This window comes from Nerophis lumbriciformis, linkage group LG26 (genome assembly GCF_033978685.3).
Source record: "Nerophis lumbriciformis linkage group LG26, RoL_Nlum_v2.1, whole genome shotgun sequence".
In the NCBI taxonomy this organism is placed as follows: domain Eukaryota; kingdom Metazoa; phylum Chordata; class Actinopteri; order Syngnathiformes; family Syngnathidae; genus Nerophis; species Nerophis lumbriciformis.
In genome coordinates, this window is record NC_084573.2 from 39,444,571 (window position 1) to 39,456,965 (window position 12,395).

At 36.7% G+C, this 12,395-nt stretch overlaps 1 protein-coding gene across 1 annotated transcript in view; it reads right to left on the minus strand.

Moving 5' to 3' along the window:
* The window catches only part of osr1 (odd-skipped related transcription factor 1), a 36,393-nt gene extending 25,706 nt beyond the window's left edge, over positions 1-10,687 (minus strand). The window contains exon 1 of the mRNA XM_061986890.2: positions 10,514-10,687. The gene's annotated coding sequence lies outside the window, so the exon portion shown is untranslated. The remainder of the gene's footprint in view (positions 1-10,513) is intronic.
* Positions 10,688-12,395: the final 1,708 nt, after the last annotated feature.

Consider the following 12,395-nt stretch of genomic DNA (forward strand, 5'->3'; position numbering starts at 1 on the left):
AAGGTAAGTTTACGCGAAGAGGCCGGGTGGCTTTTTTCACGCAGCTCCGTCCATGTTGATATACGACTCCATGCGCGCCCACATCACGCTGGTTTTTAATATATTATTAAAGTTTGACTGACCTATCTGACTGTTTTTTTGACATTCCTTTAGCGCAGTTAGATGCGGCTTATAACACGGGGCGGCTTATAGGTGGACAAAGTTTTGAAATATGCCGTTCATTGAAGGCGCGGCTTATAACCCAGGGCGGCTTATGGTGCGGAAAATACGGTATATGGGTTAAAAAATATTATTTGCAAACCAGTAATTACAGTCTGCAAATGATGTGTTGTTGTAGAGCAGGGGTGCTCATTACGTCGATCGCGATCTACCGGTCGATCTCGGAGGGTGTGTCAGTCGATCACCAGCCAGGCATTAAAAAAATAGTCCTAAAAATGAGCGATCATAAATCTTCACTATGACGTCACTTTCGTCACTTGATTGACATTCACGGCACCCGAGGGTCTTCTGAGATGACGCTGGCTGCTGCCAGCTCATTAAAATGACCGACTGGAAGGCGAGAAACACTTTATTTCAACAGACTCTGGCGCCGTACCTGTCGTCAAAACTCCAAAGACCGACCGCACAGTTGCACAGTTGCGCTAACAAAATAAGAGTCTCAGAAAGCCGGCGTGCACAAGCTAGCAAGCTACGGAGTTTGCCGACAATGTATTTCTTGTAAAGTGTATACAAAGGAGTACGAAAGCTGGACAAATAAGATGCCAAACACCAACCACTTTCATGTGGTATTGGACAGAAAGGAGGACTTTTTTTCTCCTCCATTCGAAAATGCGGACATTATCATCACCACTGTCTGATTCCAATCAATGCAAGTCATCAGAATCAGGTAATACACCAACTTATATTCTTGTCTTCATGAAAGAAAGGAATCATATGTGTTAAACATGCTTGTATTATCTTTAAACACCTTTAACTTATTAACAATATTAACTATATGTGTTAAACATGCTTGTATTATCTTTAAACACCTTTAACTTATTAACAATATTAACTATATGTGTTAAACATGCTTGTATTATCTTTAAACACCTTTAACTTATTAACAATATTAACTATATGTGTTAAACATGCTTGTATTATCATTAAACACTTTTAATTTTTTAACAATATTAACTGTGTTAAACATGCTTGTATTATCATTAAACACCTTTAACTTGTTAACAATATTAACTATATGTGTTAAACATGCTTGTATTATCTTTAAACACCTTTAACTTATTAACAATATTAACTATATGTGTTAAACATGCTTGTATTATCATTAAACACCTTTAATTTTTTAACAATATTAACTGTGTTAAACATGCTTGTATTATCATTAAACACCTTTAACTTGTTAACAATATTAACTATATGTGTTAAACATGCTTGTATTATCTTTAAACACCTTTAACTTAGTAATAATATTAACTATATGTATTAAACATGCTTGTATTATCATTAAACACCTTTAACTTGTTAACAATATTAACTATACGTGTTAAACATGCTTGCATTATCTTTAAACACCTTTAACTTGTTAACAATATTAACTATTTGTATTAAACATACTTGTATTATCATTAAACACCTTTATTTTTTTAACAATATTAACTATATGCGTTAAACATGCTTGTATTATCATTAAACACCTTTAACTTGTTAACAATATTAACTATATGTGTTAAACATGCTTGCATTATCTTTAAACACCTTTAACTTGTTAACAATATTAACTATTTGTATCAAACATACTTGTATTATCATTAAACACCTTTATTTTTTTAACAATATTAACTATATGTATTAAACATACTTGTATTATCATTAAACACCTTTAACTTATTAACAATATTAACTATATGTGTTAAACATGCTTGTATTATCTTTAAACACCTTTAACTTATTAATATTAACTATATGTATTAAACATGCTTGTATTATCATTAAACACCTTTAACTTGTTAACAATATTAACTATATGTGTTAAACATACTTGTATTATCTTTAAACACCTTTAACTTATTAATAATATTAACTATATGTATTAAACATGCTTGTATTATCATTAAACACCTTTAACTTGTTAACAATATTAACTGTATGTGTTAAACATGCTTGCATTATCTTTAAACACCTTTAACTTGTTAACAATATTAACTATTTGTATTAAACATACTTGTATTATCATTAAACACCTTTATTTTTTTAACAATATTAACTATATGTGTTAAACATGCTTGTATTATCATAAAACACCTTTAACTTGTTAACAATATTGACTATATGTGTTAAACATGCTTGTATTATCTTTAAACACCTTTAACTTATTAATAATATTAACTATATGTATTAAACATGCTTGTATTATCATTAAACACATTTAACTTGTTAACAAAAACATATATTTCATAAATAAGTAAATATAAATGATATATATGAATGAGGTAGATCCCCACGACTTGATCAATTGAAAAGTAGCTCGCCTGCAGAAAAAGTGTGAGCACCCCTGTTGTAGAGTGTCGGTGCTGTCTAGAGCTCGGCAGAGTAACCATGTAATACTCTTCCATGTCAGTAGGTGGCAGCAGGTAGATAATTGCTTTGTAGATGTGGGAAACAGCGGGAGGCAGTGTGCAGGTAAAAAGGTATCTAATGCTGAAACCAAAAATAAACAAAAGGTGAGTGCCCCTAAGAAAAAGCATTGAAGCTTAGGGAAGGCTATGCAGAACGAAACTAAAACTGAACTGGCGACAAAGTAAACAAAAACAGAATGCTGGACGACAGCAAAGACTTACTGCGGCGCAAAGACGGCATAGACAATGTACATCTGAACATGACATGACAATCAACAATGCATGCTTGGTTATGGTTTAAAGTCAGATCCAACAATTGCGACAACCAATTTTACTGTCAACTGAGTTTTTTTTTTTTTAGTGATTTCTGCTGGTGGTGTGCCTCAACGCAGGAAATGTGCCTTGGCTCAAAAAAAGGTTGAAAAACACTTGCTTTAGATTGTCCACAAGCTCGGGGAAGGAGTGCTTGGACACACGGCAGACTTTGCATTTTTTTTTGCTTTGCACTGTTGACTTATAAGCAGAGGTGGGACCAAGTCATTGTTTTGCAAGTCACAAGTAAGTCTCAAGTCTTTGCCCTCAAGTCCGAGTCAAGTCCCGAGTCAAGACAGGCAAGCCCCGAGTCAAGTCCAAAGTCAAGACTGGAAAGTCTCAAGTCAAGTCCTAAGTCCTGCATTTTGAGTTTCGAGTCCTTTCAAGTCCTTTTAACCACAGACTAATATATTAACACAGATTGTGTATGCTTTTCAAACGCTGTATTTATTTATTAAAACAAGTGCATTTGAAATTGCAGGAAAGAAAATTGTGCTGACATTGCACTTTATAATAGCACTATTAACCAGTCATTTTAAACATTAACTCATTCCTTTACAGAACAAACACATTGAAAAATAAAGTGCAAATGTACTTATTTGTACAAAAGTGTTAACATTGAAAAAACATGACATATACGTGAACATAACAAAAAAAGTTGTACTTTTTATATGTCAGGGCCCTATGCTGCATTGCATTTGCAAAAGACCAAATTAGCCAAGAGTCTGTCCGTCATTTGTGCACGATGGGGGCGTAGTATGATGCCACCATGGCTGAAAACTCGCTCCACTGGAGCACCGGAGGCAGGCACTGCCAAGACGCTCATGGCCACTCGGAACAGTGAAGGAAGAGTCTTCATGTTCAATGCCCAGAACAAAAGGGGGGAGAGAGTTGTTTTGGGTTGGTGCACTACTTGTAAGTGTATCTTGTGTTTTTTATGTTGATTTAATTAAAAAAAGAAAAAATATATATATATTTCTTGTGCGGCCCGATACCAATCGATCCACGGACCAGTACCGGGCCACGGCCCGGTGGTTGGGGACCACTGAGGTAAACAACCAACAGTATGTCAGAAAGCTAGCTAAAACGGTACACATATTCATAATATAGTATACATTTTAACTGACCTTTATTTGACTATTTTTGTCTTTTTTTAGGTGGCTAAAATACGCGGTGCTGCTGACCGCCGTCTAACGTTACGTGTGATATGTTGACTAACGTAACCCTGCTTAAAAAAAATCACTGAACAAAAAGTATGAATAAGGTAGTGAACTGCAACAGATTCCCGTGTTTGCAATAACGTTATAACGTTAGCAGTGAGTTTACAGCCTCACTGATTTAACTACACAGCAAATAAAAGTCACGTTACTTAGCCAATAAACGTTATCTTACATTCAAAACTTACCCTTCTTTGTGCAACTTCAAATGTCGGACGAAGTTGGAAGTTGTTGCCTCTCCATCAGTCATTTTGGAACCGCATGTGTTGCATACTGCAAACCGTTTTGTGTTGACCACCTCGTAATTTTTATACCCAAACAAAATTATTTTAGGTTTCATTTTTTGTTCACTGGCGTGTGGTTTGGACATGTCTTCTTCGTTGGTTGTCCTGCAATTTGATTGGATGAATGCTGTGTGATGAAAACAAAGTAGATCTAATTTGATTGGCTGTTGTACTGAGAGCACACCAGCTGACACACGCAACGCTGATAGACAAGTACACAATGAAAAATACGGAGCGCTCCCGAATAACTTTTTCATCTTTGGGTTTTGGGGAAAGTAGCAAGTCAAGTCAAGTCATGTCAATTCAAAAGGCTCAAGTCCAAGTGAAGTCACAAGTCATTGATGTTAAAGTCTAAGTCGAGTTGCAATTAAGTCTTTTTACATTTTGTCAAGTCGAGTCTAAAGTCATCAAATTCATGACTCGAGTCTGACTCGAGTCCAAGTCATGTGACTCGAGTCCACACCTCTGCTTATAAGCAATGGCGATACAGTTTATTTGGTATCAAATCGATACCGGCGTTTGCCGTATTGTACGACCCCTTCCCCGGAGGAACGTCTTCGTCCACGTGACATTTTAAAATGTGGCTTGTGATGCAGCATCATGGTTAGGACGGCGCTGTTATCTGCTAAAAAGGTGTCGTTCCCCCTTCCCCCCTCACTCACTTACGACCTCTGATCTAATACACATGGACTTTATTGGATTGAGCAGAGCGCCTCATTAATTAGTGACAATGGGGTGAGGGCACAGGCCTGCAAGCAGCAGGGATGAAGTTTTACTTTGAATGTAGACGTCATCTCCAGGCCTTTTTTTTTTTTGTTCTCCCCTTTCTTCTGTGATGTTTATTCAGCATGTGCTAATTGCGCCTCATGTGCTCATTAATCTTCTTCTCACCAAAGCAAAAAAGTCACCACCTGCATTCAACCCAACAAATAGTTCAAAGAGTCCCAATGGATGACTCTGTTTCCAAATAAAAAAAAAAGTTATAAAACCTTAAACCAGGGGTGCTCACACTTTTTCTGCAGGCGAGCTACTTTTCAATTGATCAAGTCGTGGGGATCTACCTCATTCATATATATCATTTACATTTACTTATTTATGAAATATATGTTTTTGTTAACAAGTTAAAGGTGTTTAATGATAATACAAGCATGTTTAACACATATAGTTAATATTGTTAAAAAATTAAAGGTGTTTAAAGATAATACAAGCATGTTTAACACATATAGTTAATATTGTTAATAAGTTAAAGATGTTTAAAGATAATACAAGCATGTTTAACACATATAGTTAATATTGTTAATAAGTTAAAGGTGTTTAAAGATAAGACAAGCACGTTTAACACATATAGTTAATATTGTTAACAAGTTAAAGGTGTTTAAAGATAATACAAGCATGTTTAACACATATAGATTCCTTTCTTTCATGAAGACAAGAATATAAGTTGGTGTATTACCTGATTGTGATGACTTGCATTGATTGTAATCAGACAGTAGTGATGATAACGTCCGCATTTTCGAATGGAGGAGAAAAAAAGTCCTCCTTTCTGTTCAATACCACATGAAAGTGGTTGGTTTTTGGCATCTTATTTGTCCAGCTTTCGTACTCCTTTGTATACACTTTACAAGAAATACATTGTCGGCAAACTCTGTAGCTTGCTAGCTTGTGCACGCCAGCTTTCTGAGACTCTTATTTTGTTAGCGCAACTGTGCAACTGTGCAGTCGGTCTTTGGAGTTTTGACGACAGGTACGGCGCCAGAGTCTGTTGAAATAAAGTGTTTCTCGCCTTCCAGTCGGTCATTTTAATGAGCTGGCAGCAGCCAGCGTCATCTCAGAAGACCCTCGGGTGCCGTGAATGTCAGTCAAGTGACGAAAATGACGTCATAGTGAAGATTTATGATCGCTCATTTTTAGGACTATTTTTTTAATGCCTGGCTGGTGATCGACTGACACACCCTCCGAGATCGACCGGTAGCTCGCGATCGACGTAATGAGCACCCCTGCCCTAGGGTAAACTGGGTGTAACACACGGCACACTGACAAAGCTTAACCTATTATGACTATAACAATCTACAAGGTTAATGTAGGTTGCTTCTCTTTCTTCCCCTCCATTTTTCTGCATTCTTTCGTATCTCAAGTTATCATTACGTATATGTATTGTTGCATTTAAACAACTGTATTGTTGATAATAAAGGTAAATTATTGGTATCGTTCATTATCAATAGCGCTATTTCTATTGGTATTTGTATTGATCCATTTGTAGTGTAATAATGCTCATTGTCATTTCTGCATTATTTTTTATTTTTCGCTAACTGCTTATTTGCTATTACTTTTACCATCATATTTGTACATGTCATATTTGCTGATGTTGCTCTATTGTTGTTGTTGTTGTTATTTGCTGTTGTTGTTTTTGTCTCTCTGTCTAATCCCCCTCTTGTCCCCACAATTTCCCCCTCTGTCTTCTTTTTTTTTCTCTTTCTATCCCCTCCTGCTCCGGCCCGGCTGCACTAAATGATAATATAAATACATTTAATAAAGTCAAATACAAATAAGGCAACAAGAGAAGTATCCTACACTTCTCTTTTGTAAAGTAAATGTGAACAGCCAAAATGGGCATCTACATCAACTATATGATTTGCCTGAGAAGCTGGACAGGACACACAAAAAAAAAAAAAAAAAAAAAAAAAAAAAAAAATTTTTTTTTTTTTTTTTTTTTTTTTAATAATGTAATGCGATCTACCAATACTACCTTTGCGATCGACTGGTAGATCGCGATCGACGTATTGAGCACCCCTGCCTTAAACCATTTCATTGAGGGCCACATTGCAGTTTTGGATGCCCTCAGAGGGCCGCTTGTAACATTAATAAAAGAATAAGGATTAACCACATGATATTGTCACACCATTACCTATGCATTTTATTAGTACATGTATATTTTACCTACACTGTAAGAAAAAAACAATAAGTGGATTTTGCGGTTAAAAAAATGGCAGAATTTTACCATAAAATTGACAGTAAAATGGTCACACTCTATTTTACTGTAAACATCTGGTGATTGAGCTGCCAGTTTTTTGTTAGTTTTTTTGCCTAAAAAAAAAAGGTTGCTGTTTTCTCAGTGGGGCGGCATGGCGTAGTGGGTAGAGCAACCGTGCCAGAAACCTGAGGGTTGCAGGTTCGCTCCCCGCCTCTTACCATCCAAAAATCGCTGCCGTTGTGTCCTTGGGCGGGACACTTCACCCTTTGCCCCCGGTGCCACTCACACCGGTGAACTGAATGATGAATGATAGGTGGTGGTCGGAGGGGCCGTTGGCGCAAATTGCAGCCACGCTTCTGTCAGTCTACCCCAGGGCAGCTGTGGCTATGAAAGTAGCTTACCACCACCAGGTGTGAATGAATGATGGGTTCTACATGTAAAGCGACTTTGGGTACTTAGAAAAGCGCTATATAAATCCCAGTTATTATTATTATTATCAGTGTATTACTGTAAGTGTAAAAACTTTTTTTTCTCATGATAGGATTCTGAACCCCGAGCTGTTTAAAAAAAAAGTATAAACAAACCCCGTTTCCATATGAGTTGGGAAATTGTGTTAGATGTAAATATAAACGGAATACAATGATTTGCAAATCCTTTTCAAGCCATATTCAGTTGAATATGCTACAAAGACAACATATTTGATGTTCAAACTCATAAACTCTACATTTTATCCATCCATCCATCCATTTTCTACCGCTTGTCCCTTTTTGGGGTCGCTGGAGCCTATCTCAGCTGCATTCACACGGAAGGCGGGGTACACCCTGGACAAGTCGCCACCTCATCACAGACTTTATTTATATTATCTATTTGTAATGATTTCATTTGAATTATTTTGTGTTGATTAACTATTTTTGATTCAACTTTGTTTGCGAAATACACAACGCCTATGTGTCCGGATATGTGTTGCAGGCCATTTTTTCCTTTTTGAAATATTTTTCCCGTCATCTCATTAAAACAATGTTGCTCTTTTTTTCTTTTTTTTTTTGCTGCTGCTGCTGTTTTTTTTGTTGCTTTTTTATTTCATTGTTAAATGGCCCCCACTTTGAACACTCTACATTGTATCCATCCATCCATCCATCCATTTTCTACCGCTTGTCCCTTTTTGGGGTCGCTAGAGCCTATCTCAGCTGCATTCACACGGAAGGCGGGGTACACCCCGGACAAGTCGCCACCTCATCACAGACTTTATTTATATTATCTATTTGTAATGATTTCCTTTGAATTATTTTGTGTTGATTAACTATTTTGATTCAACTTTGTTTGCAAAATACACAACGCCTATGTGTCCGGATATGTGTTGCAGGCCATTTTTCCTTTTTTAAATATTTTTTTCTGTCATCTCATTAAACAATGTTGCTTTTTTTTTTTTTTTTTGCGGCTGCTGCTGTTTTTTTTGTTGCTTTTTTATTTCATTGTTAAATGGCCCCCACTTTGAACACTCTACAGTGTATCCATCCATCCATCCAGTTTCTACCGCTTGTCCCTTTTTGGGGTCGCTGGAGCCTATCTCAGCTGCATTCAAACGGAAGGCGGGGTACACCCTGGACAAGTCGCCACCTCATCACAGACTTTATTTAAATTATCTATTTGTAATGATTTCATTTGAATTATTTTGTGTTGATTAACTATTTTGATTCAACTTTGTTTGCAAAAGACACAACGCCTATGTGTCCGGATATGTGTTGCAGGCCATTTTTTTCCTTTTTTAAATATTTTTTTTTCCGTCATCTCATTAAACAATGTTGCTTTTTTTTTTTTTTTTTGCTGCTGCTGCTGTTTTTTTTTGTTGCTTTTTTATTTCATTGTTAAATGGCTCCCACTTTGAACACTCTACATTGTATCCATCCATCCATCCATTTTCTACCGCTTGTCCCTTTTTGGGGTCGCTGGAGCCTATCTCAGCTGCATTCACACGGAAGGCGGGGTACACCCCGGACAAGTCGCCACCTCATCACAGACTTTATTTATATTATCTATTTGTAATGATTTCATTTGAATTATTTTGTGTTGATTAACTATTTTGATTCAACTTTGTTTGCAAAACACACAACGCCTATGTGTCCCGATATGTGTTGCAGGCCATTTTTTTCCTTTTTTAAATATTTTTTCCCGTCATCTCATTAAAACAATGTTGCTCTTTTTTTTTTTTTTTTTTTTGCTGCTGCTGCTGTTTTTTTTTGTTGCTTTTTTACTTCATTGTTAAATGGCCCCCACTTTGAACACTCTACATTTTATCCATCCATCCATCCATTTTCTACCGCTTGTCCCTTTTTGGGGTCGCTGGAGCCAATCTCAGCTGGATTCACACGGAAGGCGGGGTACACCCTGGACAAGTCGCCACCTCATCACAGACTTTATTTATATGATCTATTTGTAATGATTTCATTTGAATTATTTTGTGTTGATTAACTATTTTGATTCAACTTTGTTTGCAAAATAAACAATGCCTATGTGTCCGGATATGTGTTGCAGGCCATTTTTTTCCTTTTTTAAATATTTTTTCCCGTCATCTCATTAAAACAATGTTGCTCTTTTTTTCTTTTTTTTTCACTGCTGCTGCTGCTGTTTTTTTTTGTCGCTTTTTTATTTCATTGTTAAATGGCCCCCACTTTGAACACTCTACATTTTATCAGCAACATGTTAAAATACTCAACACAAATTAAAAACGATTCAATTCTATTTTATTTTTTAATTACAATGTTTTCTGGGTCCCCAAGCCGATAATCCAAATATTAATGATGTTTTATAAGTCATATATTTTTTTATATTATCAAAAATGATTAACTCTTCGGCTTTGGTCACGTGACATGTTCCTACTTTAAATGTGTTTTACAATATCCCGCGAATGCACCTCAGCGCGAATGTGATTGGTTGATAAGGCGGAAGTGGATTTGTTGTTATTTATTTTGTTGTTGTTGTTTACGTTTCAGAAGAGCGTCTGCGTCAAGGTAGGAGTAATTAGACTTCACTTGTGACACAAAATGTATTTAAAAAAAACCGGACTGGTTAAAGTGTTGGGTAGTGAAAGTGTAAAAGAAGTAAAAAGTGGAGACTTACCCCGCCAAAACGAAGTCGTCTTCGGGTTGAGTGAGCGAGGTTCTGCGGGGGAAAGGTGAGCTTTAATGGGACGCCGGCATGGTTCCTCCTCCCTGGGAGCGGACAGGCACCGCGGTGTGATGTTGCCCCGCTTCTCGCCTCCTCTCTTTATTGCGCTCGGTCCCACGCAGCCACGCTCCTCCTGACGCGTCACTCCGCCAGCCCACGAACATTATTATGATACCTGCGGGCGATACGGGATGATTGATGTCGATATCGACGTCGTTCTGAGGCGGGGAATGACTCCCACTGACTTGTAATTGGAATTTTCAACGTAATTGAACATTGTTCTCATAAACATAATAGCAAAATAACGAGAGACGGCAGCAATTAGATAAAGAAGGTGAGAAACACTATGGTTTTGATTGATTGATTGATTGGAACTTTAAATAGTACAATTGACCACTAAATGGTAACACCCAAATACGTTGTTCAACTTGTTTAAGTCGGGGTCCACTTTAATCAATTCATGGTACAAATATATACTATCAGCGTAATACAGTCATCACACAAGTTCATCATCAGAGTATATACATTGAATTATTTACAATCCCACTATGGACTGGACTCACACTATTATGTTAGATCCACTATGGACTGGACTCTCACACTATTATGTTAGATCCACTATGGACTGGACTCTCACACTATTATGTTAGATCCACTATGTACTGGACTCTCACACTATTATGTTAGATCCACTATGGACTGGACTCTCACTATTAAGTTAGATCCACTATGGACTGGACTCTCACACTATTATATTTAGATCCACTATGGACTGGACTCTCACTATTATGTTAGATCCACTATGGACTGGACTCTCACTATTATGTTAGATCCACTATGGACTGGACTCTCACTATTATGTTAGATCCACTATGGACTGGACTCTCACACTATTATGTTAGATCCACTATGGACTGGACTCTCACACTATTATGTTAGATCCACTATGGACTGGACTCTCACAATATTATGTTAGATCCACTATGGACTGGACTCTCACTGTTATGTTAGATCCACTATGGACTGGACTCTCACTATTATGTTAGATCCACTATGGACTGGACTCTCACAATATTATGTTAGATCCCCTATGGACATGGACTCTTACTATTATGTTAGATCCACTATGGACTGGACTCTCACACTATTATGTTAGATCCACTATGGACTGGACTCTCACTATTATGTTAGATCCACTATGGACTGGACTCTCACACTATTATGTTAGATCCGCTATGGACTGGACTCTCACACTATTATGTTAGATCCAATATGGACTGGACTCTCACGATATTATGTTAGATCCACTATGGACTGGACTCTCACACTATTATGTTAGATCCACTATGTATCTCAAGTTATTATTACGTATATGTATTGTTGCATTTGAACAACTGTATTGTTGATAATAGAGGTCAATTATTGGTATTGTTCATTATTAATAGTAATATTTCTATTGGTATTTGTATTGATCCATTTGTAGTGTAATAATGTTTGTCCTTTCTGTATTATTTATTTATTTTTTCACTAAATGCTTATTTGCTATCACTTTTTACTATCATATTTGTACATATCCTATTTGCTAATGTTGCTCTATTGTTGTTGTTGTTGTTTCAAACTCAATCTATTGTTACTATAACAATCTACAGGGTTAATATAGCTGGCTTCTCTTTCTTCCCCTCCATTTTTCTGTTTTCTTTTGTAATAGTCGTTATCATGACGTATACAGTATCTATTGTTGCATGTCCCTGGGACCCCATCGAGTCATAAAAATGGGGTCCCACTTTTTTTTGTGAGCGTTTTGAAAACAAATGACAACTGTTATATCTCACGT